Source organism: Pipistrellus hanaki, assembly GCF_964339955.1.
Source record: "Pipistrellus hanaki genome assembly, chromosome: 1".
Taxonomy (NCBI): domain Eukaryota; kingdom Metazoa; phylum Chordata; class Mammalia; order Chiroptera; family Vespertilionidae; genus Pipistrellus; species Pipistrellus hanaki.
In genome coordinates this window covers 120,524,089-120,549,032 of record NC_140503.1, presented here as the reverse complement: position 1 = coordinate 120,549,032, position 24,944 = coordinate 120,524,089, and the positions used below count along the sequence as shown (strand labels likewise).

Below are 24,944 nucleotides of genomic sequence, written 5' to 3'. Positions count from 1 at the left end.
AACTCTGAATCTGGAAACTTGATAAAGATTAGTTGGACTGAGTCAAAAAGCATTCAAGATCATAAGGTCTATGAACTCTGAATTGAGAAAGCTGACTAAACCAACAATAAATAAATAAAAAATAAGTTCTGCTAAGATTTTTACTCCCTTCAAAGGAACCAAATAGTTATGATACTAAGTCCTAATGTCTAATAAGCACTTTTCAGCAAGGTACAGTGTTTATCTATTCCTTTTATAGAATGTAGTATCTATATTTGCATTAAATGAGCTTGTAAAAAGGATTTTGAGTGGCTTTCAATGCTTCTAAATCTCATTGATGTATCTGCATATATTTTATCTTGTCTCTCCATAATTTAATAGACCATTTTATGGGTATAAATTGGGTATAATATGGGTATAAATTCCCAGCCCATTGTCAAAAGAAAAGAATATAAACATTTATCTATTAGGAGATAATAGGGTGTTATTTTCTTAAGCAAAATTGACAGTTCTACCAGATAATTACTTCATAAAGAAAGAACACCAAAAACTATTCCAAAATTAAATTATTTCTAATAGGTTTCTCCTAATATTAAGTATTAATATTAATTTAATTTGATGGTGCTCTTATCATGGAGTGGACTTTGCATTCAATTTATCTATTAGGCCTGGAAGTTCGATAGGCCTCTTTGGGAGCTTAACTGAGGTAGATGTATGGCTAGAACAACCTCATTGTTTTTTTTCCAGATTGAAAGTATCCTGTCCATGTGTTATATGACATAGAATTTCATAACTTTTATCATAAATTCGTGTGTGCATTTAAGCAGATGCTAGCATATTACTTAAGGGGAAAACTAACCCTATTCTTTTTACCTCTGCAAAGGCATGGTCTTCTGTTCAGCACAAGCCTTGCCGGCCTCCAGCTTTCATAAACTCCAGTCAGTCATCACATCTTATTCAAGGCTCAGCAAAGAGAAACTGCCTTTAAAGGGAATGCCTTACCTTTTACTTTCTCATATCAGCACAAGAGTAAGATGGCCATTCTCTCCAGCATTACCTACATTAACTTCACTTTGATGTTATGGCACCAGCTCAGACTGGAGGTCAGAATGAGAGCCTTTCCCAGTGTGGCATTATTCCAAGTACTGAAAAGTTGCCTATTCGATTCCAGGTCATGACACATGCCCACGTTGTGGGCTTGGTCCCCAGGAGGGGCATGCAGGAGGTAGCCAATCGATGTAATGCTATCACATCAATATTTCTCTTTCCCTCTCCTTTCCTCTCTCTAAAAATCATAAAAATGATAATAAAATAAATGTTCCCATTGTATTACTACTTAAATATGTTACATGGATTTTTTTTTGGGGGGGGATGGGAATCTATCTATTTTTTAAGGTTCCCTCCTTATTGGCCCCTCTCCAAGCTTACAGAAAGCCCAAAGCCTGGGCTTGCCTGGCAGTGGAGCCAGCGTGTGGGGAAACCTCTGTGCTTGCCCTTTGGCCTTGGCAATGCCAACAGGGAGGGTGCATGGGAGGCAGTCAGCTAACTCCACCTGCAAAAGACATGGCACTGGATGGGATTCAAGTGGGGAGGGGAGGCGCCAGATGTCAGCTCTTCTCTGGGACTTGCTGGGGGCAGGAGGTGACAACCAGGGCGGGCTGCCTAGCTTGAGGCCTGGGACAGCGTGTGCCCTTCCCTTGCTGGTGACCATCACTCCTCTCCTGCTGCTACCTACAGGAGCCATCCTCCATATCTCGTATTTGATTTCCTTACTTGCCACACATTTTGTTTATGTAGACTGCCAAGATAAATTCCCTCCAGTTGTAACAACAAATTAAGAATATTTTTGAGCCTGGCCACAGTGGCTCAGTGGCTGAGCATCATCCTATGAACCAGGAGGTCACAGTTTGATTTCCAATCAGGGCACATGCCTGGTTTCTGGGCTTTATTCCCAGTGGGGGCCTTGCAGGAGACAGCCGGTCAATGATTCTCTCTCATCATTGATATTTCTATCTCTCCCTCTCCCTTCCTCGCTGAAATTAATAAAAATACTTAAGGAAAAGAAAATAATTTTTTGAGCAATCACTTTATTTATATCTTACAGACACTTGGACTTCGTGTCTGTATAGGTTTCTCCCATTTTGACTGCCTGTGAGAATGTGGAAGTCTGATTTTTGGCGCATACAGGTCATTATGGCACGATTTTGAAGCGTTACTCCGGACTTCATTTTAAACAGCCATAAGATTTTTAAAATTTCTAGCTTTAATTTTTGCAATATTGTATGTCGTGCACTCGTTTAAAGTGACCTTTGTCCTGAATATGTACATAGGACATTAGTAAAGTCAGGTGCCTTCATGACCTTATTTACAATCTGCCTAATGATCTGACCACCAGTTTCATCAGTCTAAGCTCTCTAACCTCCACCCCTGCAATAGCTGTGCGTTCTTTCTGAGAACTCTATATACATTCTCCATGTTGCTTTCTGAAATGACTACCAAAAGGTAAAAAGATTCACGATCACAGGCCACCTGTAAGCTGTTGAGCTTTACTCTCATTTGGTGGATGTTAATTCTGAGGGAGAAGGCTAGAGGAGAGTCGGTCAGTAGCAGGCTGAAAAGAGATTTCTGAGACAACTTGGTGAGGTAAGTACATTATGCTCAGACTGAAAACTACACATCCTGCAGACAAATTCAGAGAGAAGCCCAATACAGTGCACAGATGATGCGATGTAGAATAGTGCACCTGAATCCTATATAATTTTGCTAACCAGTGTCACACCAAAAAATTCAATACAAGAGGGAAAAGAAGAAGAAAAAGAAAAAGAGCCGTGGCTAGGTGGCTCAGCTGGTTGAAGGGTTGTACAACAAAAGGTTGCAGGTTCGATCTGTGGTCAGGATATATACCTAAGTTGAAGGTTCAATCCCCAGTCAGGGCACTCCAGGAGGCACTAAATGATGTATCACATCAATATTTTATTCTCTCTCTCTCTCTCTCTCTCTCTTCTCTTCTTCCATCCCTCTCTCCTCCCTAGCCATAACCTTGAGTGAGGAGTAAGGAGACAAAGAAAAGAAAGAGAAGCAAAAGTCCTCAGAACATGGGTACCATTACTCACCAGTACTCACACACAAATGACACAGTATTCAGATCACCTTTGGTTTTGCAATCACACACTTTCTCATGATAGAACTATCAGTATTGTCATTTTTAAAACCAATAACCATTCACAGAAACCAAATATTCAAAATGTATCTGCCATGTTAAGATTTGTGATCATTGGAGTGGGGAGTGAGTCACAAGAAGAGATATCTACAAGGGCCAGCAAGGTGATGAAATAAATAACTCAGTAGACTTTGTCTGGGGTTCAGTGGAAAGCAGGTAGGCACAGTTTATCTTAGGATGACCAGTGCCATCTGGCAATAAAGACCTAGCATGTCTGATCATATATACTTCTAGAAATATGCCTATTTTAAAAAGATATCAAATAACTTTAAAAGCATTTTAAAAACTAAAGTGCTATGCAGGTCAAAGAAAACAGCCTACCAGTTTGTGATTTTTTAGTTTAAAATGTATATAAATATCTTAAAAGACAGCTTGTGTTTTTAAAATAAAATCTGGAACCTTTTGAAAATAGCATTTGGATTAAAATTATACAACAAATTATGTAGAGCTTAAAATGTTTGCATTTGTAGAGCCATACATACATTCAGTAATTCATTAGGTAATATAAATCTATGCAATTTTGGAGCAAAGTCTGAAAATCAACTTCTCCAGAGAATATTGAAAAATTATGTGAAGATTATGATGATGTAAGTGTAAATGTCAAAAAAAGGCAATTAACTTCATTTGGCCCATTCTGGAGAGCAGCTTATGAACCTTAGATAATGATTAAAGTAAATATTGACCTTGATTGAAGCCTGGATGTCTCACTCAATGGAAGCAAAAGTAGAACAGGTTAGGGGCAGGCCACATGGTTTGTACTGTCCTTTGGGACATAGGTTACTAAATACCACATCGCTAGGAAATCTATCCCCAACCCACCCGATGATGGTTAGACCCAGATTTTTAGATTCCACTTTACCACACTGGCCCCGTCTCAAACCAGATCACATGTTGATTGTGTTACAGGATTCCAGGGCAAGAGGAATAGGGAGACTGAGAGAGGAGCGCTTAAAAAGGCCCCAAAGTGTGGTCAATTTGCAGCCAACTTGTAACTAACAAGCCATTATCTTCCTCAGCCAAGAACACTTGAGAGCAAATGATAAAAAGAAAAAAACCTTCCTAAGGAAGGAATAAATTAATTAAATAATAATAATAAAGAAGGTCCACTCTCACATCATTTGCATTTCTTAATAAATAACATCAAAATGTAAGATGCAAGTACAAACTATCTTGCTTAATGTCACATGGTATAGAGCAAGTTTAGGACATGAAAGGGGGTGTGGCGGGGAGGGGAGAGAAAAAGGGCAGTTTTACTCCCTCAGCAGAGAAGCCAGCAGTCTCAAGGCTTGGCAAGATCAAGTTGCTAGAGGCTTCTCATGAATTCTGGGTGGGCCACAAGAAGTAGAAAGGGACCTTGAGAATTAATCTGCCCCAAAATATTCCGCAAATAAAATTTGAAATTTATAGAGAGGAGGGTATATATTGCCTCGGACCCCACCCAACCTGCTCTTCAGATTGGCTGAGAGTCTCTCTGCACTACATAAACAAATGTACTACTAGTAGAGTGGTCAGCAAACAGCGACTCGTGAGCTACATGCGGCTCTTTGGCCCCTTGAGTGTGGCTCTTTCACAAAATACCACGTGCTGGCGCGCATGTACAATGTGATTGAAACTTCGTGGCCCATGCGCAGAAGTTGGTTTTTGGCTCTCAAAAGAAATTTCTATCCTTGTACTATTGATATTGAGCTCTGTTGACTAAAGAGTTTGCTGATCACTGTACTAGAAGATAGGTTTGCTTGCTTTGCTTTTTCAAAAAAGGTGCACACTTTAATTGCTTTAATAAATTGGCTTTTCACATTGCACTCAAGGCCTCTCATATAAATTTATTTTTATGAAAAGACAAGGATCAAGGTTGAGAATAACCGTCTCCCACTGACTCAGGGGCCAGCTGTCCAGTAACACCTCTGTTGCCAGGGAGAGGTGTCTCTAACAATTGCATCCATTTTTTTTTTTTCATGTCCTAAACTTGCTTATATACCATGTGACATTAAGCAAGATATTTTGTAAATACATCTTACATTTTGATGTTATTTATTAAGAAATGCAAATGGTCAAAACCGGTTTGGCTCAGTGGGTAGAGCGTCGAGCTGTGGACTGAAAGGTCCCAGGTTCAATTCCTGTCAAGGATATGTACCTTGGTTGCAGGCATATCCCCAATAGGGGATTGCAAGAGGCAGCTGATCAATGTTTCTCTCTCATTGATGTTTCTAGCTTTCCATCCCTCTCTCTTCCTCTCTGTAAAAAACTAAATAAAATATATATATAAAAAGAAAAGAAATGCAAATGATGTTAGAGTGGGCCTTCTTTATTATTATTAATTTATTTATTATTTTAATAGCACATAATTGATAGAATGCTTTTTGAAAATATATTTAAAATATAGCCTGACAAAATATACTTAAAATTGATTTATCATGGAATGCAGATGACAGATGATGTAGGACATGACCACAACAGAATAAAATAGTAAAGAAACAAATAGCAGTTCACCTGGCACAAAAATTCTAAAGAGGAAAGATACAATACTGAATTTCAATGTTATTACTTCTTAGAATCAAAGAATGTTTAAGTTAAAGCAACCGAGTTGTAATTCTTTATATATTGTATATATTTTTATACTCTGGTGCAGTAATTGTGCCCTGAGGAGTCTGGAAAAGGAAATTACTCTGGCATATCAAAGGTATATTATCATATCCTGTTTCCCCAAAAGTAAGACAGTGTCTTATATTAATTTTTGCTCCCAAAGATGCGCTAGGTCTTATTTTCAGGGGATGTCTTATTTTTCCATGAAGAAGAATACGGTACACATTTATTGTTAAATGAAAATAAAGGAAATTTATTACCTGTATACAGTACGGTAGTACAGTAGTTGTCAACACAAACCACACAAACCGGACAAACTGTGAATCCTACAGTATCAAAAATTTACTGATTTATTCAATGGCAATCATGTCATCATCTTCTGGAACATCATCATAACAATCCAATTCCTGAATTTCCTGGTAAATTTCTTATGACTCCATTTCTTTCAGAATTAGCGGACCAAATCTCTCATGTTTAGCAATAGCATTCTGAGACAGAGCCTTGGGGGGCCTTATTTATAGGGGGATGCCTTATATTTCACTCAGAAGGAAACCTGTAAGTAGGTCTTATTTTCGGAGGATGTTTTATTTTCGGGGAAACACGGTAGATGCAAAAAGACAATAGACAGGCTTGTAAATCAGGGGGGAAAAAGAAAGAAAGATAGAAAGATAGAAAAGAATTTTGTTTTTCTATGCTGTAGTCTTACACAATTTATGAGAAGAACCTGATAATTAAACTCCAAGATTGTTAGTTCCTCTGATTCAAACATCCCCTGTGCTCAAATTACAAAACAAGATAAGCTACTCTCAAGAATTACCTCAGACATTGTCCTTGCATAACCCTTCTCCCTGGTATTTTTACAACTCAGGTAATTCTCACCAAGAAGTCCCTAGTTAATAATAGTAGAAAGTTTCCTGTCTCCTGAAGAACAAACATCTGCCCAATTTCAGCCCCAAATCCCCTTCCCTTCCTGTCACCTAGCAATAGCAGCCATTACCCTTTAAAAGAGAAGGCCTCTGTCTATTACCTGCCCTTGTATTGATTAGCAATGCACAGGCCCTTCCTTTACTGGGGAAAGTAAAATAAACTTCCCCTCTGCTTCTCTTCTTTCGGTTGTGGATTCTTTCGCAGCCCTTGTCACTGGCCAAACCCTAACAAGGCTCAGGTAAGGTAAAATTGATCTTTGTCAGGGAAGATACCACCAGCCTAGGACATGACTACTCACTATAACTTGCTTTTAGTTAGAAAGTTTTAATTTTATACTTTCGGTCTCTGGGTTTGTAAGGTTACTGGGCTGCCCTCCCCTGAGCTTGTCAGGTTTAGTATGTGCCCCCCATTTCATCCACAAAGGCCTTCACTAGGCTCAAGAATGGCCCTCCCCATCCTCTCCCAACAAACCACATCACGGCCAAAGCTAATTTCACAGCCATCGCTAGTACCCTTTCTGTATCTTAACCATTCCACTTATAATTCTCAAACTCTGTCCCCACAGTTAAATTTATATCTCAGTTGCTGGCAGCAGCTAAGTTTTTAAGCATGGCCGATCATGTCCTGTGCATTTTGAATTTAAATCTAATTTAGTAGTTATGTCCAGCATTCGAGATTTCATTTGCAGAGCAATAAACTCTTATTGCTCTCCTGACTGATGCCAAGTGTAACACCATTGCCGCTGTGTTCTGATGGTCAAAATAATTCATTATGTCCTATTTCGACTTTTTACAAAAGAGAGAGCAGGTTATGTCAAAGAATTTGGGGGAAAAAACCAAAAACAGTTTAAACCTAAGGTCATCAAAGTGTTATAGACACCTTTTAGAATCCATTGCAATTCAGATACAGTCTCTGAAATCGTTTGAAGTCTCTTTCAAGTTGTCTGAAAGCAACAACTTGCCACCATGCTAACTGAGCTGTTAAGCAATTATCAGTGACATCGTAGCTCAGGGACCCAAGCAAGACCTGCACACAGCTAACTTTTTAATTCTTTCCACTGACAGTTACTGCATTAATATTGAATTAGAGTTCAACCAGCTTCACTTTATTTGTGATAATGGAGTTGCCAAGATGCAAAATCCACTCAGAGTCTATTAAGTGCTAAAAGGAGGTTTTAGGGGTAAAATAGGCAGGTTTAGAAAATTTTAGGAATTAAGGGGTCCATGGAAAAAGCACAGGGCTACAGAGCTGCAAAGGGTACATTTCCATAAGATAAGGGAGCTGGGAGTAGCAGATGGTAGTTTCCATAAGATCAGGAAGCCTAGAGCTGCAGAAAGGTATACATTTACAGAATAAAGGGAAGGAAGCTCCTCACTCAGAGAGGAAAGAAGAAAGCCCACAGGGAATAGGGAAACAATAAGGAAGAAGAAGGAGGGAACTTCACATACTTCATGTGAGGTTTGTTTGGTTTTTGTTGTTTTTTTTTGTTTGTTTGTTTGTTTGTTTGTTTTGTCCAGCATCATTTCCCCCCCCCCTAGAATTTGGATACAATAACTGCAGCAAGACAGTGCTCAATACTATTCAAACCTCACTTAAGGTTCTTAAACTACCTCAACATTTGTAAATGTGAATTTACATTCCAGTAAAACTGGAAAACTAAAATTTGACATACCAACAAATTTACTCAATATTGATGTAACTACAAAATTTTATGTTAACACATGGCCTTTACAGAATTTGGCCTTTAGAAACTACCGTATTTTTTGGACCATAAGACGCACCAGACCATAAGACGCACCAGTTTTTAGAGAAGGGAAATGAAGAAAAAAAGATTCTGAAACAAATAGTGTCCTAAAATATTTTATGTCCATTAAAACCCAACATCACAGTCATAAACACATGTAATCAACCCTATAAAGTAAACAGCAGCATTTAGAACCATTTTAGAGCCGGGCAAGCACACAGAGACCACACAGAGCCGGGCAAGTAAAAACATTTTTTTTACAGTATATGTGTAGGCTATATTTGGACCATAAGACGCAGGGACTTTTTCCCCCCACTTCTGGGGGGAAAAAAGTGCGTCTTATGGTCCGAAAATACGGGTAGCTTACAAATACAAGGTTACTCTTTGCTCACCTGTCCTAACCTATTTAGTGTTACACCAACAGACTCCCCCTTTCCCATAGCTTTTACCATTAAGAGACGGGTGATTCGGGGGGTGGGGAGATACTCACAAAAAACCCTCAAGTTTCCACCCAGGAAAAAAAAATGTTAACAGAACTATCCAATTGTTAAGTTTTATCAGCAGATATAACACTGGAAATAGGTCATGGGCAATTCTGAAGCCTTTTACCTAAGTAGTATAACAGAAAGTTACAGTGTTGACCAAAAGAGCACACAGGTTTCTCATTAAACTTTGTTATTTTAATGGGTTTCAAAATTCTGTGACAGATTTTTGGTCATGTTGTTTCCATTGAAAAGCACTGATTTTAAAAACTATTAACTTTAACTGCCACACACACAAAAGAACCAAATGGTCCACAAAACATTCTCCTTTCCTGCTGAAGGTTTTACGATGCATTGTAATCATTAACCAGTCTTTTACTATTAAACTTAAATGGCCAATTGAGACAAACAGTTCTGAGAGCGTTCTTCCACCACTGATTAAGACTGGGGTGGCAGGTGTTGGGAATAATGTTCATTTTTTCTTCTGAGCTTTCTGGGCAGACTTGGTGACTTTGCCAGCTCCAGCTGCCTTCTTGTCCACTGCTTTGATGACACCCACAGCAACTGTCTGTCTCATGTCACGAACAGCGAAACGGCCCAGAGGAGGGTAGTCAGAGAAGCTCTCAACACACATGGGCTTGCCAGGAATCATATCAACAATGGCAGCATCACCAGATTTCAAAAACTTGGGGCCATCTTCCAGCTTTTTTCCAGAACGACGATCAATCTTCTCCTTCAGCTCAGCAAATTTGCAAGCAATGTGAGCTGTGTGACAATCCAGCACAGGTGCATATCCAGCACTGATCTGGCCTGGGTGGTTCAGGATAATCACCTGAGCTGTGGAGCCAGCTGCTTCCATTGGTGGATCATTTTTGCTGTCACAAGCCACATTGCCAAGGTTAACATCTTTGACAGACACGTTCTCAACGTTGAAGCCCACCTTGTCCCCAGGAAGAGCTTCACTCACAGCTTCATAGTGCATTTCAGTTGTAACATTGACTGGAGCAAAGGTGACCACCATGCCGGGCTTGAGAACACCAGTCTCCACTCTTCCCACAGGGACAGTACCAATACCACCAATTTTGTAGACATCCTGGAGGGGCAGACACAGGGGCTTGTCAATTGGGCGAGTTTGTGGCAGGATGCAATCCAGAGCTTCAAGCAGTGTGGTTCCACTGGCACTGCCATCTTTATGGGTGACCTTCCATCTCTTGAACCAAGGCATATTAGCACTTGGCTCCAGCATGATTGTCACCATTCCAACCAGAAATTGGCATAAATGCTACTGTGTCAAGGTTGTAGCCAATTTTCTTAATGTAGGTGACGACTTTTTTTTTTTTTTTTTTTTTTTTTTTAACAATTTCCTCGTATCTTTTCTGGTGTAGGGTGGCTCAGTGGAATCCATTTTGTTAACACCAACAATCAGCTGTTTCACACCCAGAGTGTAAGCCAGAAGGGCATGCTCACGGGTCTTTCCATTCTTGGAGATGCCTGCTTCAAATTCACCAACACCATCAGCAACAATCAGGACAGCACAGTCAGTCTGAGATGTGCCTGTAATCATGTTTTTGATGAAGTCTCTGTGCCCTGGGGCATCAGTGATGGTCACATAATACTTGCTGGTCTCGAATTTCCACAGGGAGATATCAATGGTGATACCTCGCTCACATTCGGGTTTCAGTTTATCCAAGACCCAGGTATACTTGAAGGAGCCCTTCACCATCTCAGCAGCCTCCTTCTCAAATTTCTCGATGGTTCTTTTGTCGATCCCACCACATTTGTAGATGAGATGGCCGGTAGTGGTAGACTTGCTGGAATCTACATGCCCAATGACGACGATGTTGATATGAGTTTTTTCTTCCTTTCCCATCTTGGGCTTGAGTTAATGGTGGTTTTCAGGACACCTGTGTTCTGGCGGTAAACCCATTGGAAAAAAAAAAAAAGTTTCATGTGAGGTTTGAGCTCAGGAGTTGCTATTGTAACCAATCTAAGGGGATAGTAACTAACCAGAGGGGATATCAAGGCACAAAGATCTGAAGCCTTTATAAACCGAAGGAAAAGGGACTCAGTGGGACTCTTTTTCCCTTCCCACATGGAGTCTGTGCTTGTTTCTAAATAAATGTTCACCTTTAACTATTTACTATACCTCCTTTCATACATGGTTTCATTCTTCAACTCGGCCAGACAAGAGCCCGGGAAACATCCTGCCCAGGGGAACACTGCACATTCTAGTCCAACTTCCCGTATTTACAGCCAAGCTTGAGCTGCACAAATTCTCACATATCATCTCACACATATGTTTCACCACAATGTAAGGATGAAGCATTAGGAACTGAGAGAAAATAAATGGTTTTACATTTAGCTCTAGGACCAGCATTTTTTTTAAATTCTGGTGTCTCTGATTCCAAAGTGCTTCTTCCTTGTATAGCATGTTAGGATTTTGTGTATAATTTCCTTAATTCTTACAACCATTTTGTGATGTGAAAAGCCCATATCCTAATATCTAAGAAATCAAACATATTCCCTCTTCACTCCAAATTTCAGAAAAAAATGTCCCACTGTGAGACAGTTCACAACCAAACTATAAGTGGTTCCACAATAATCTCTGGGGCATCCATGATACTGTTAATACTCTAGTTATCCTATATAATAAAAGGCTAGTATGCAAATCAACTGAACAGCAGGATGACGGGTCACTATGACGTGCATTGACCACCAGGGTGCCGACACTCAATGCAGGAGCTGACCCCTGGTTGTCATTACGCTCCCACAGTGGGAGGGCTGCTCAGCCAGAAGCCAAGCTCATGGCTCTGTGAGCACAGCTTCAGTGGCGGGAACCTCTCTCGACTCTGCAGCAGCACCAAGGATATCCTAAGCCAGCAGTAGAACATTCTCCAAGGGCTCCCAGACTGCAAGAAGATGCAGGCTGGGCTGAGGACTCCCCTGAGTGCACGAATTCCATGCACTGCACCTCTAGTTATTAATAACAGGAAAGGAGTAAAGACAAGAGTAGATAATATAGGCATGCCATTTATATAGCTTTGCTGGGAAGCTACAGTTAACATTCTCCAAGTCCGTCCTCTAGACCTTACTTGCATAGGTGGGAAATGTCAGGCCCATGCGCCATACAGTAAGAAGGCCTGCAAAATCATCTGGTCTGGTCCTGCCAAAAGACATTAGGGGTGTTAATTAAATTTTGGCCAAATATAATAGGCCAGTTTTTAAGTTGATCATTTCATACAGCCGGCAAATGGTGCTGTAAATATCCAAATGGCCCTTGGCAGAAGAAAGTTCCCCACCCCCGATCTACATGATTTGGGATGATGCTTATCTGTCAGTCACACCTGGGAGCAAATCAGTGAGTGGCCAGAATAGTGTGGCCACTGCAAGGGTGCAAAATCTTCACTCCTGAACAAAGGAAGTTCTCTCTCTTGGATCTTGCACTTTTGGTCCTTTTACTCCTTGGGGATTCCTGTTGTGGGGCGGTGGGGGGCAGGGGGACAGTGCACTCCCCTGCATTCACCCATGTAGCTCACAGCCATGTGGAACCTACACAATGGACTATAATTAGCCTAGTAATACATCAGACTCAGCTCAACCCTAGAATAGAAACCTCGGACACTGGCCCTGCTTTTAGCTCTACTAAACTCCCAGCTATGTATTTTCCAGGAATGAAGAAACATGAGACTATGCAAACAGGGATTTATTTCCACACAAATAAAAACCATTCATTCTCCCATGCAAGTCTTAGAAAATACCTTTTCTTAAGATATCTTAAGAACCCCATTCCCACTAGTAATGGAGGATTTCACTTATCTAATCCTCTTCGATGTTGCAAATTCCCCACTTCCCTTTTTTGGGAAAGAATGCAGAGAAAGAGTGAGTAAAGAAGGAGGGCAGGCAAGAACTCAGGCACTCACCAGTCCCTACCATGTGGTAGCCATGATGTCCTATTATTTTTCACATATTAACTTATTAAACATATCCTCCCCACTACCCAATGGTAAATCCTAATCTTAAATTGGTGAAATAAATTTTTTTCAGAGATTCCAAGAAAACCCAAAGGTGCTACTGAAATAAAATGTTACTTCTGCATACTCAAAAATAATTGTTTTTCCCATTACACTGTTAAGATATATATACCCCCTCCTCTCTCTTCCTAGAATAAAACTCTAATATAACAATTTCAGGAAACAGAGCAAGAGCTCTATTCCCCACTATAGACAAATGCTTCTCTGGGCCACCCTGGCTTTTGGTCCCAATTAATACCAAAACTTATATGACTGCATCCCTCAAAAACCTCACTGCTAGCCATACTTGAACTGCTATTCTTTCTCTGTCTCTTTGCTGCTGAGCTCTGTAGTTGGGTTTCACCACTTTTGATTTCCCTGAGCATCTTTCTGATGAATTCACAGTGAAATAACTAAGGGTTATAAAGGGGAACTGAAAAAATTTACAGTATTGTGATTGGAAAATTAAATGTAATTGCCTTACAACACTCTGTATTTAAAATGCAAATATTAATTACAGATTGCTTTACTTTAAATATTGCATAGACATTCTCACTAAGAACTGCTAGTTTATAATCCATTCAGGCACAAAACAGAAACTTTGAAATCTAGGATGCATTAAAAGGACTACTTTATATAACAGAGTTGGAAACTTTCATTCTAATGTTTTCTCTCATTTTAATGAGATTCTCGGTAGTTTTAAGTGCTGTATTTATCAGTGTAGATTTATCAAAATAATAAGAGGTTTAGGCCACCACATACTTCAATGATTGTCAACTGTATTCTAATTGATTTAATGTCCATCAAAATTTTATTTTGAAATATAAAACACTCAGACACATAATAAATAAATGATCAGTCAGTGATCTAGCACTACTAGAAAAATCACATTGATTATAAATTATTCAAAGTGAATGGTGTCTCAGCAAAATCTTTATATCATTTCTGTTTGAAAATTAGATAAATAAGAAGAAAAAGTGAAGATTGTAAATGGGTTTCCATGGTCAAATTGATATTATGCTTTAAATACCTATTAATAGTTACAAGAAAATAATATAACATAAGCACAACTATTTATAGTAATTTAGCTATATCAACTGAGAAAAATAAAATCAAGAATGTTCCATTAAAATTATTAATTTTGTACGTTAGAACAACAACTTTTCCAGGAATCTAATGTGCTATGACTATAAATCTTGATAAGCTTGAAGATATTTTCAAGGAAACAGTAAGATGAATTTAGTACTTTTTAAAAAATATAAAATGGAGCAGACATATAAAGCTTAATATACTTTAAGCATGTAACTTTTTTAAATAACTAAATAATAAATATATTAGTGGATTAGATAGATACAAACAATTTATATAGACATATTTATATGTCATTGAGAAAGAGAGATAGGGAAGGGAGAAAGGGAAAAAGAGGGAAGAAAAGGAGATACTGGATAGGGTGAACTTTTAAAATTAATACTTCTTTTGGATTATGCTAATTGAACAGGAATATTCAGCAAAAATCAAAATGCCAATCATCTGACAGAAGGTATAACATATTCATGTACAAGGGTTGACTTAAAAAGCTGCATTAATGTGAAGTGATCTTTGCAGTTTTGTCCAGCACATCTAATAAATATTTATTGCTATGGGTAAACACATTCCTTTGGGTAAACTCATTTAAGGATGGCTTAAGCATATCTGGCTCAAGTGGTTCAATCTATGTCTGAGGTTGAGGTTAACAGGTTATAGTTATTAGTTCAGAAATATATGAGTGACTCACTTCCTGTCACTAAAATGCAAGAGATTTACTGTGGCTTTCAAGAAAGATATGTATCTTCTCTGTGAGAGAATTTCTAGAAGGGCCCTTCTCTCTTTCTGGTCTTGACAAGAAAACACATATTCCTGATAGTGGTTGGCAGCATCACTACTTAAATAGGGAAAAATAAGAATAAAGCTGACACTGTCAAAGGTAGATTGGAGAGACATAGATAAATTCAGTTCTTGTTGAATGGAATGAGTCACTGTACCAAACCAGGTTCAAAGAGCCTTTTATCTTTGGATTTTCCTCATATGTGAACCAGTGAACTCTCCTCACTGTTGAGGCCACTTTGAGCTGATTTTCTCTTACTTGGAATCAAACCCATTAAAAATAACATAGTTAGTTAACAAAGTACCAATTTAGTCAAAAAATATGTTCCCAGCTTCTACTTCTGTTTATTTTTTTTACTTGTTTATTTTTTAAAATTTACCTTTATTGTTGAAATTATTACAGATATACCCTTTTTCCCCAACTGACCCCTTCTAGCCTGCCAGCTTCTATTTTTAAGAAGTACTACTCTGAGCATATGTTGTAGTAATGGCGATGCAGATCCCAGCCTACAATCCTACCCAGCCATGGAACCCAGATTGCTTTCCAGTCCAACTGCTGAACACAGTCTCCAGCCCCACCTAATTGTAGAGTACAATTAAAGGCCCTCCTCAGCCACAGGGCCTAACCAGTGACCTTGACCAAAGGCAAAATTCAGTTACCTGATTGCAAAGTCCAGGCTGTATCGCTGCTGCACAATTTTGAGGAACAGCCTGAGGTCCCATATAACCATAAAGTCCAACTTATATTCCTGCTTGAACATGAAGTCCAACCAGTGCAATCATACATGTGGGTAGCATAGCCCAAGGCTCAACATACCCATGAGTGATTATGGAGCATAGCCCACAGCTTTGCCCAACTAGGGACCCCACCCAGCAGACCCACTTGAAAACAAAGCCTGGTCAGCTGGCCCATCAACCACCTAACAGCACCCCAACCCCCAAATTCAGAGTATAAGCCGTGGCCTTACCCAATTAGAGACCCTGAGAGCAAAGACTCGACTGCTTACAAATGATGATAACCCATCTAGTACCACAAGTTGTGCAAATGATGAAAGTCTTTGGGTATTTTGTGGAAGAGTCACACTCAAGGGGCCAAAGAGCTGTATGTGGCTTGCGAGATGCAGTTTGCCAACCACAGTCCTAGGGTAAGGAAAACTAAGGAGAAAATAAACAAATGGGACTACATCAAAGTAAAAAGTTTCTGCACAGCAAAAGAAACCATCAATGAAACAACAAGAAAGCCCACCTGCATGAGAGAACATATTTGCCAATGTTATCTCCGATAAGGGTTTAATCTCCAAAATTTACAGGGAACTCATACAACTTAACAAAAAGAAGATAAAAAATCAAATTTAAAAAAATGAGCAAAGGACCTAAATAGATACTTTTCTAAAGAAACCATATAGAAGACCATGAGACATATTAAAACACTAGAGGTCCAGTGCACAAAATTCATGCACTCAGGTGTGTATGTGGGGTCCCTTACCCTGGTCTGTGCCCTCTCGCAGTCTAGGAGCCTTGAAGGATGTCCGACTGACTGCTTAGGCCCATGGGGAACAGATCTAAGCCAGCAGTCGGACACCCTTAGTACTGCCGTGGAGCTGGGGGAGGCTCCGCCACTGCTGCTGCACTCCCCAGCTGCGAGTCTGGCTCAGGGCTGAAGGTCAAGACATGGAAGCAACCTAGGTGTCAATCAATAGATAATAGATAAAGAAAATGTGGCTTATATACATAAAATGTAATCTTCTGCTATAAATAAGGAAATTCTACCATTTGCATCAGCATGGATGAAACCTCAGGGATATCAGGAGTGGGGAACATCTGGCCTGAGGCCCATATAAAACTCTCAAAATCATTTGGTCTGGCCCCTGCCAAGGCATTAGCAGTAAGTTAATTAAATATTTGACCATATATAGCAGGATAATTTTTTAAGTTGATAATTTTGCATGGCCCTCAAATGATGTTATAAATATCCAAATGGGAAAAAGGTTCCCCAGCCCTTGTTAAGAGAAACAAGTCAGACAAAGACAAATACTTTGTGATTTCAAGTATACATAGATGGAATCTAAAAACACACACACCACCACCAACAACAACAGAACTCATAGAAAGACGGTAAATTCTTTCCCAAGGTGGGGCCTGAAGTGGGGATGGTGGGGAGGGGGCATAGAGGTGGTCAAATGCACATACTTCCAGTTATAAAATGAATGATTGCTGGGGATATATTGTATAACATGGTGACCACAGTTAGCAATTCTGTATTGTATACTTAAAAGTTAAGAGAATAAATCTAAAAAGTTCTCACAATGAAAAAAGGTAATTATATGAGGATGTAACTAAAAAAAAGAGAAAAAAAGAAAATTTTCAGAATACCATGGATATAAAAATGTCCTACAAGTCTTCAGAAGAACACATACATGCAATATCTTATCTAATAATAGACTAACATGTAAATTAACCCTATCTCTCCTACAGCCACAGCCAATCAGAGTGAGTATGCAAATTAACCCAACAAAATGGAGGTTAATTTGCGTAGGCACCCAGCCCAGCGGCCTGGGTCTCAGAAACATCCTTGGTACCCAGGTCACTCTGAGGTAGGCCCCACATGGGCCCTGAGCAGCGTGGGAAGGGCCTGAGCCAGGGGGTTCCTGGGAAAGGCTTAGCCTGAGATCAGAGCTAAGGGGGCCCCTGCCCAAACCTAAAGCCTCAGCCAGAGACTTTAGGCTTGGACAGGGGCAGATCCAGCCATTAGAGGGAGCTGGGGGGCCCTGCCCAGGCCTAGAGCATCGTCGGAGGGAGCTAGGGGGCCCGGTGCCCAGGTCCTGAGGCTATAGGCCTGGGCTGGGACAGAGCCAGCAATTGGAGGGAGCTGGGGGTCCCCTTCACAGGCCTAAAGCCTTGGCCAAAGGCTTTAGACCTGGGCAGGGGCAGAGCCAGCAATTGGAGAATCTGGGGGGCCCCTGCCCAGGTCCTGAGGCTTTGGGCCTGGACAGGGGCCGAGTCCGGTGATTGGTGTGAATTACAGAGGAAACACCTTTTCTGACTGCTCATTGGCTAAGCTCTCTGTATGCCACTGGTAATATTCTTAGTAACTTGGGTAAAAAGAATCCAAAAAAGTGATCTAGGGTTTTTCCACCACACTCCTGGAGAAAAAAAAGGAAGGTCTGCTGCTGGAGGACTAAGAAATGTTATATCCTGCCCTCGGTAGTTTGACTCAGTGGATAATGCCTTGGCCTGCCAACAGCAGGGTCTGGGTTGATTCTGATCAAGGCATGTACCTAGGTTGCAGGCTCCTCCCTGGAAGGGCCCAGGTCAGGGCTCATGCAGGAGGCAACCAATCAAAGTGTTCCTCTCACTTTGATGTTTCTTTTTGTCTTTCCATTTCTCTTCCATTCTCTAAAAATCAATGGAAACAGCCGAAACCGGTTTGGCTCAGTGGTAGAGCATTGGTCTGCGGACTGAAAGGTCCCAGGTTCGATTCAGGTCAAGGGCATGTACATTGGTTGCAGGCACATCCCCGGTGGGGGGTGTGCAAGAGGCAGCTGGTCAATGTTTCTCTCTCATCAACGTTTCTGGCTCTCTATCTCTCTCCCTTCCTCTCTGTAAAAAAAATCAATAAAATATATATTAAAAAAAATCAATGGAAACATATCCTCAGCTGAGGATTAAAAAGAAAGGAAGAAAGAAAGAAAGAAAGAAAGAAAGAAAGAAAGAAAGAAAGAAAGAAAGAAAGAAAGAAAGAAAGAAAGAAAGAAAGAAAAAATGCATATCCTATGAAAGACACATCTTGAAAATGCCTAAATAAAGTTGTCATTTTTTTCTTGGTGAAGGGACTGGAGTCCGTGTTGATGAAAACACCTTGGCGGCTGTGGTGACTGGCAGTGGCTGCAGCAGCGGGGTGAAGGGGCTGGAGCCTTCCCCTGATCAGCCTGGTTGCCTCCCACAAAAGGAGGCCAGACTGTGGCTTAGGCTGCTCTCCACAGGGAGCGGGCCTAAGCTGTCAGTAGGACATTCCCTGAGGGCTCCCAGTATGTGAGAAGGGGTAGGCTGGGCTGAGGGACCCCCCATTCTAGTGCACGAATTTCAGGGACTGGACCCCTAGTATTTATATATACAAACAATTGTATTATTGTTTTGAAATTATGAAGTGAAAATAATTTTAAATGAGAATAATATGTAACAATATATGACCAATGTTAAAAGAAGAATAAGAATATTTTGAAACAAACAAGGTCACAAGAACTTTCCTTTTGAAGCAAACCTTCTAAAGAAGCAAATAAAATGTATGCTGTACCAAAAGCAAGAGGAAAACCAAGAAGAAAGAAGACATGGAATCTAGGAAGCAGTAATTTACACAAGAAAGCAGCACAATTTCTGGTTCATATATGATGACAACTATTGAGCAGGCCTAGGTAGCAGCACTCTTCATTGGAGGACACAGGTGGAAGTCTCTAATGTCTAGGACTTACGTTCCCAAGGGGAAAATGATGAGTGTTGGGGCAGGGAAGAAGACCTAATGCATTTGATTATGAGAGAAGTTTTATAGTTCTATCAGAATGTAGGCCAAAAACAACACAAAAAGACAAGTATCTTCCAAGAAAAACAAGGTTGTATATCAAATATTATCATTAAATGCAATGGAGTTCACTGATCAACAATATTTATATATTTTCAATATTATCATGTTAACAATATTATCAGAGGAGAGAGATAAGAGATTGATTTTAAAAATTATAATCCTTAGGTACTACTTGACTTCTAAATTTCTCCATCTATTTCTATGATTAAGAAGTCAAATTTAAGTAAAAGAAACCCAGAACAACTTAAATGCTTAAAAGTTTTTCCAAGTTTTTCATTTTATTTCACATAAGCTTAATTTCAAGCTTCTAAAATGAGAAGCTAAGCCAAATTATTTCTGTTATCTCCCACTTCTGTTTTTTTTGTTTGTTTATGAATCTATGCGTCTGTTCATAGCTATGATTTCTTTCATTCCACTGAGGAAGCATAAATGTGCACAGGAGTAAACCATGAAATTCAATTTGGAGCTCTTTTCCAGAGATCACATTTGCTAAGTTAATAGATTGTTTTCAAGGCCCACCTAGGAATAATTCTTCAATTATTATTGGTATAATGTAGCTAATCTTCATTTCTGCACTCTGAACCTTATGAATGTCCAGTGAATTGCGTGACAGAATGATCTTTTAAGAAAGAGATGATTCTCTGAGATAGGAAGCAGATCCCATTTCCTGACTTGCACACATTATCTCTAAATGACTTGAAAAACATAGTTTTCTTTTTCTTAATTTATAGAGTCACACTTTTTGAAAATAAATTTTGTTCTAAAACTAATTATAGAAGAAGGAACCCTGACTGGTTTATGACAATGTAAATTCCAAAATCAAATAAACACAATTTTCACACTGCAGGTCAAATTTACAAAATGTCTCTCAACACACAAGTCAGCTGTGAACTTTATCAAACAAGATATAGGTGTATTGAGGCAATCATTTTGATTTGTAACCCAACTATATAGAATACGCTCTACCAGGAAGTTTTTCTAACACTACATCACATTTTCCTAACCGATATGAAAGCTGAAAAAGCAAAACCAATTGGGCAGCCGAAACCAGTTTGGCTCAGTGGTAGAGCGTTGGTCTGCGGACTGAAAGGTCCCAGTTTCGATTCAGGTCAAGGGCATGTACATTGGTTGCAGGCACATCCCTGGTAAGGGGTGTGCAAGAGGCAGCTGGTCGATGTTTCTCTCTCATCAACGTTTCTAGCTCTCTATCTTTCTCCCTTCCTCTCTAAAAAATCAATAAAATATATATTTAAAAAAAAACACAATTGGGCATAGTTATGCATGAAAAATTAGGTACACAAGCTTCAACTTATACAAAGCATCTTTGAAACCAAGAGCAATTGTATCTGAGCCTTCCCATTGAATGATCTATAATAATAAAAGCATAATATGCTAATTAGACCAGACATCGGAATTACCTTCCAGACAATATTCCAGATGAAGCCAGAGCTACACAATTTTCATGCATCAGGCCTCTAGTTAATGTAATATTATAGACACCATCATTTGAATTTTGTCCTTTTTTTTTGTGAGTCAATCAATCTATTTTAACTTAATAAAGGGAGAAGTCAATATTTTTTCCTCAAGATAGAAAAGAGTTTTTTAAAACATAATGGAAGTGTGTCTGATGTACATTTGTAGTCACCATAGTTTAAGATGTGGTGAGAAGTACTATATCTCATTTAAAATATTTTCAGCCTTCAACAGAAATTTAAACTACCAGGAAAAAAAAGCTAAAGCTAATATTGTAATATCTAAGCATCTCTGTGGTAACAGTCCATGTTCTGTGAACTCTGGGGGCCAGGGTTAAACTCTCCAAAAGATCAGGAATTATTCCTAGTACATTCCTTCTTTTAAAATAAATCACTTCTATGTCTCTGATTCTATTTTTGTTCATCAGTTTATGTTGTTTATGAATTCATATGAGCAAAACCAATGGACACAGACAGTAGAGGGGTGAGGGTCTGTGTTGGGAGGTGAGGGTGGCCGAGGAGAGGTCAATGGGGGGAAAAGGAGACTCATGTAATACTTTAAACAATAAATAATTAAAAATAAATAAATCACTGCTCACATATTTCATTGACATCCTAAATAAGATAAGATGAAAGATTTGATATCAAAGCATTCATTAGCTTTAAAATTCAGGACTTGCAATGGTTGTGTATCTGTGTCTATTAGGAAATTTTTAGTTATAAAGGTGAAAAACCTGAATAAAATTAGTACTTTTTTTTTTTAAGATGAAAAGTCCAGTCCAGAGTGTGAAGCACTGTCACATAATTCAGTTTCGTTCTCTCACCTCCTCCATCTCTTGTGTTGGCTTAATCTCAGATTTTATCATTGGTTCTTAAGAGATCCAGTTATGCCTCCTTCTTGATATCAGGGGGCCAAATGGGAAAACCAAAGCACATGCTTCCCTCCCCCAGCAGTCCCAGCAAATATGTCTTTAGCTCTGACTGGTTTTAAGTTAATCATTCAACCAACCCTGGCGGTCAAAGATATATGGTTCTGGGAAGAGCCAAGACTGAGTTACAGGTGTAAGGATTCAGCACATAGAATGGGACTGTGAAATATTACCATTATTATTACTACTACACTACTAATAATAATAATGATAATAAATATATACAATTTATATTTGCCCCAAGCTTCTGTTCATATTTTCTCTTTGATTCTGTTTTCTGGTGCAGAGCTTCCTAAAACCCTATAATTTCCTGAGTGACAGGAGTGTCTGACAGAGAACTCCTAAATATCTTAGAATTTCTTTGGTGTTAGAAGCATTTTTTTGTTCTAATGAGGTGGCTCTCTCTGGGCTCTTGAACGGTGGATGATCACCAGAAAGAGCAGGCATAGCTAGAAACGTGGGACTGTCAGCCCCACTCCTCTTTTCCAGACAGGGGCGGGGGGTAGGAAATTGAACGAATAATTGATCATATCTACATGATGAAGCCTCCATAAAAATCTCAAAAGTATAGAGTTCAAAGAGCTGCTAGGTTAGTAAATATATCCATGTGCCAGGAGGGAGGTGCATATAATAAGAGTTAAATGAATACCATGGACAATAAGAATTTTAGTTTTAGCATTTTTCTTCCATGATAGCATTTCCATGTTATGAGATATTGCAGAAGTGGTCAATTCAGATTTCATCAGACTCAAGAAACATATTACATAAACAAGAGCGTCCCTGCCCTGGCTGGTGTGGTTCAGTTGGCTGAGTGTCATCTCATGACCTGAGAGGTCACTGATTTGATTTCCAGTCAGGGCACATGCCTGGATTGTGCTCTTGATCCCCAGTAGGGAGTATGCATGAGGCAGCTGACTGATGTTTGTCTCTCATTAATGTTTCTCCCTCTCTTTTCCTTCCTCTCTCTAAAAATCAATAAAAACATATGAGGGGGGGAGGGGAAGAAAAGCACCCCAGTGCATTATTCCTTTATTTCTAGCTCATTTAGCTCTCTCTCATCTATAAATCCATTTGATGTCAGAAAATGATTTTCCAGTCATATTGATTGATATTTTTACTTTGTTTTATCATAAAAAGGAGTATTCTTTAGAATAACATTTACTCTTCATCATTAAATTTTTAAAGAATTCACTTAATTCTTGTGAAGTTTACATTTGCATAGGGAACTGGGGACATTGTAATTCTGTTCATCCAATTTCTGAATAACTGTATGAAAATATACTAGAGAAAGTAATGTAATATAATTGCTTTAGAGAGGGCAAATTTTCAATCTGCCTCTGATGCAAAGGTTGGTATCTTAGGACTGTGTATGGTTAGACCAGAAGCCTAACGGATCAAGATCATAACCAGTTCTCACATCACCAAGTTAGGTTTGGAAATATGCTTGGAGACTGTGCCCTGCCCATCTTTTGAGGGCCTTATCAATGCTATAGATTGAATAGTATCCCCTTTCCAAATTCATATGTTGAAGCCCTACCCCCAAATGTGGTGGTATTCAGAGATAAGGCCTTACAGAGGGACATAAATAGGTTTAGGAGAGTTCAAGAGCATAAGGCCATTATGATGAGATTAGTGCCTTTATAAGAAACACCAGAAAATCCTCCCTCCCTCTCTCCCTCCCTTCCTTCTTTCTTTTCTTTCTTTCTTTCTTTCTTTCTTTCTTTCTTTCTTTCTTTCTTTCTTTCTTTCTTTCTTTCTTCTTTCTTTCTTTCTATCTTCCTTCCTTCCTTCCTTCCTTCCTTCCTTCCTTCCTTCCTTCCTTCCTTCCCTCCCTCCCTCCCTCCCTCCCTCCCTCCCTCCCTCCTTCCCTCTCTTTCTTTCTTTCTTTCTTTCTTTCTTTCTTTCTTTCTTTCTTTCTTTCTTTCTTTCTTTCTTTCTTTCTTTCTTTCTTTCTTTCTTGCCCAGCAATGTAAGGACATAAGAAAAGTTGCCCATCCAACAAGCCAGAAAGAGAGTCTTCACCAACCAAGCTGGTACCTTGACCTTGGACTTCTAGCTTCCAGAACCATGAAAAAGCAAACCAACCAACAAACAAAAACAACTTCAATGTTTAAGCTACCCAGTCCATAATATTTTGTTTTGGCAACATGAGCTAAAAGACCACTTCCTCATCTGAGGGATTTCTCTGAAGAAGCCCGAGGCATCTCATCCTGCAACCTGGAAAATGCCAAGAAATTAACTAAGGCTCTCCCCACTGGTGGATGGTGTCTGACTCTTGTCCTCTGGAGAATAACTCTGAGGGTATGTTCTAAATCATTTTTCACCCATAATGGGAGCTGGCTTGGTGACTGGCACAGCTGTTTTTGGCTGCTTTCCCTTTGTTTCCCTCTGTTGTCATATCCCTACCCCTGATGGGAATTTCCTGTGCCTCTCAAACTATTGGCACTTGAATCTTTCCTAGGGTCTGCTTCTGTTGGAACACAAGACATGCTGATTCCTTTTTTTTTTTTTTGCCATTTTGTTGAGGGATACAGCAGATTGCCGGGGAGGGGGGGTGCGGGGGAGAAACACATACTTAGGTATCATCAACTTTTAGGAAAAGGTCTAACTAAGCATAAGCTCTAATCTGGTGGTTTAACAATATTTTTTTTTCATTTATTTTTCTCCCCACAACACCCAGGCAGCAAATGCAGTTTGTGTTGAGTACATAGGTGTATTTTGTTGTTTATCTGCTGGGTCCATGCAGGGGCACCATGCTGAAAGGGATACTGCTCATTTGGTTTGTCTACTCTGCAAGCCTTAATCTTCACTGCAGCTGTTCACTGGGGATGCATATAAAGTACACACTGGCTCAGTCAGACCAGTTTTTGGATATTCAAATAATTCTAAATTTGTTGCTAAAAGGCTGCTTTCCTGATTCTCCTAGGTACCCCTTCTTCCCTTTCCTTCTCTCACCAAGCTGTCCAAAACCCTCCTGACCAGTCTCACCATCCAGATCTGACAGCTGAAGGGTTGCTGCATATACACTAAATTTCAGCACTACATATAGAACAAATTAAGAAAAAATATATAGTTGCTCTTTAATGGCATCCTTTAATTAATTTGAACTACTGAGACTACTCAATAAATTCTATTTATTCTCACTTGTGCCATTAC

General features: G+C 39.5%; 1 pseudogene across 1 annotated transcript; it reads right to left on the bottom strand.

The window, feature by feature from the left end:
- Positions 1 to 9,288: 9,288 nt before the first annotated feature.
- Positions 9,289 to 10,805, bottom strand: LOC311631876 (elongation factor 1-alpha 1-like; annotated as a pseudogene). The gene has a single exon. The product of its transcript is annotated as an elongation factor 1-alpha 1-like (transcript).
- Positions 10,806 to 24,944: the final 14,139 nt, after the last annotated feature.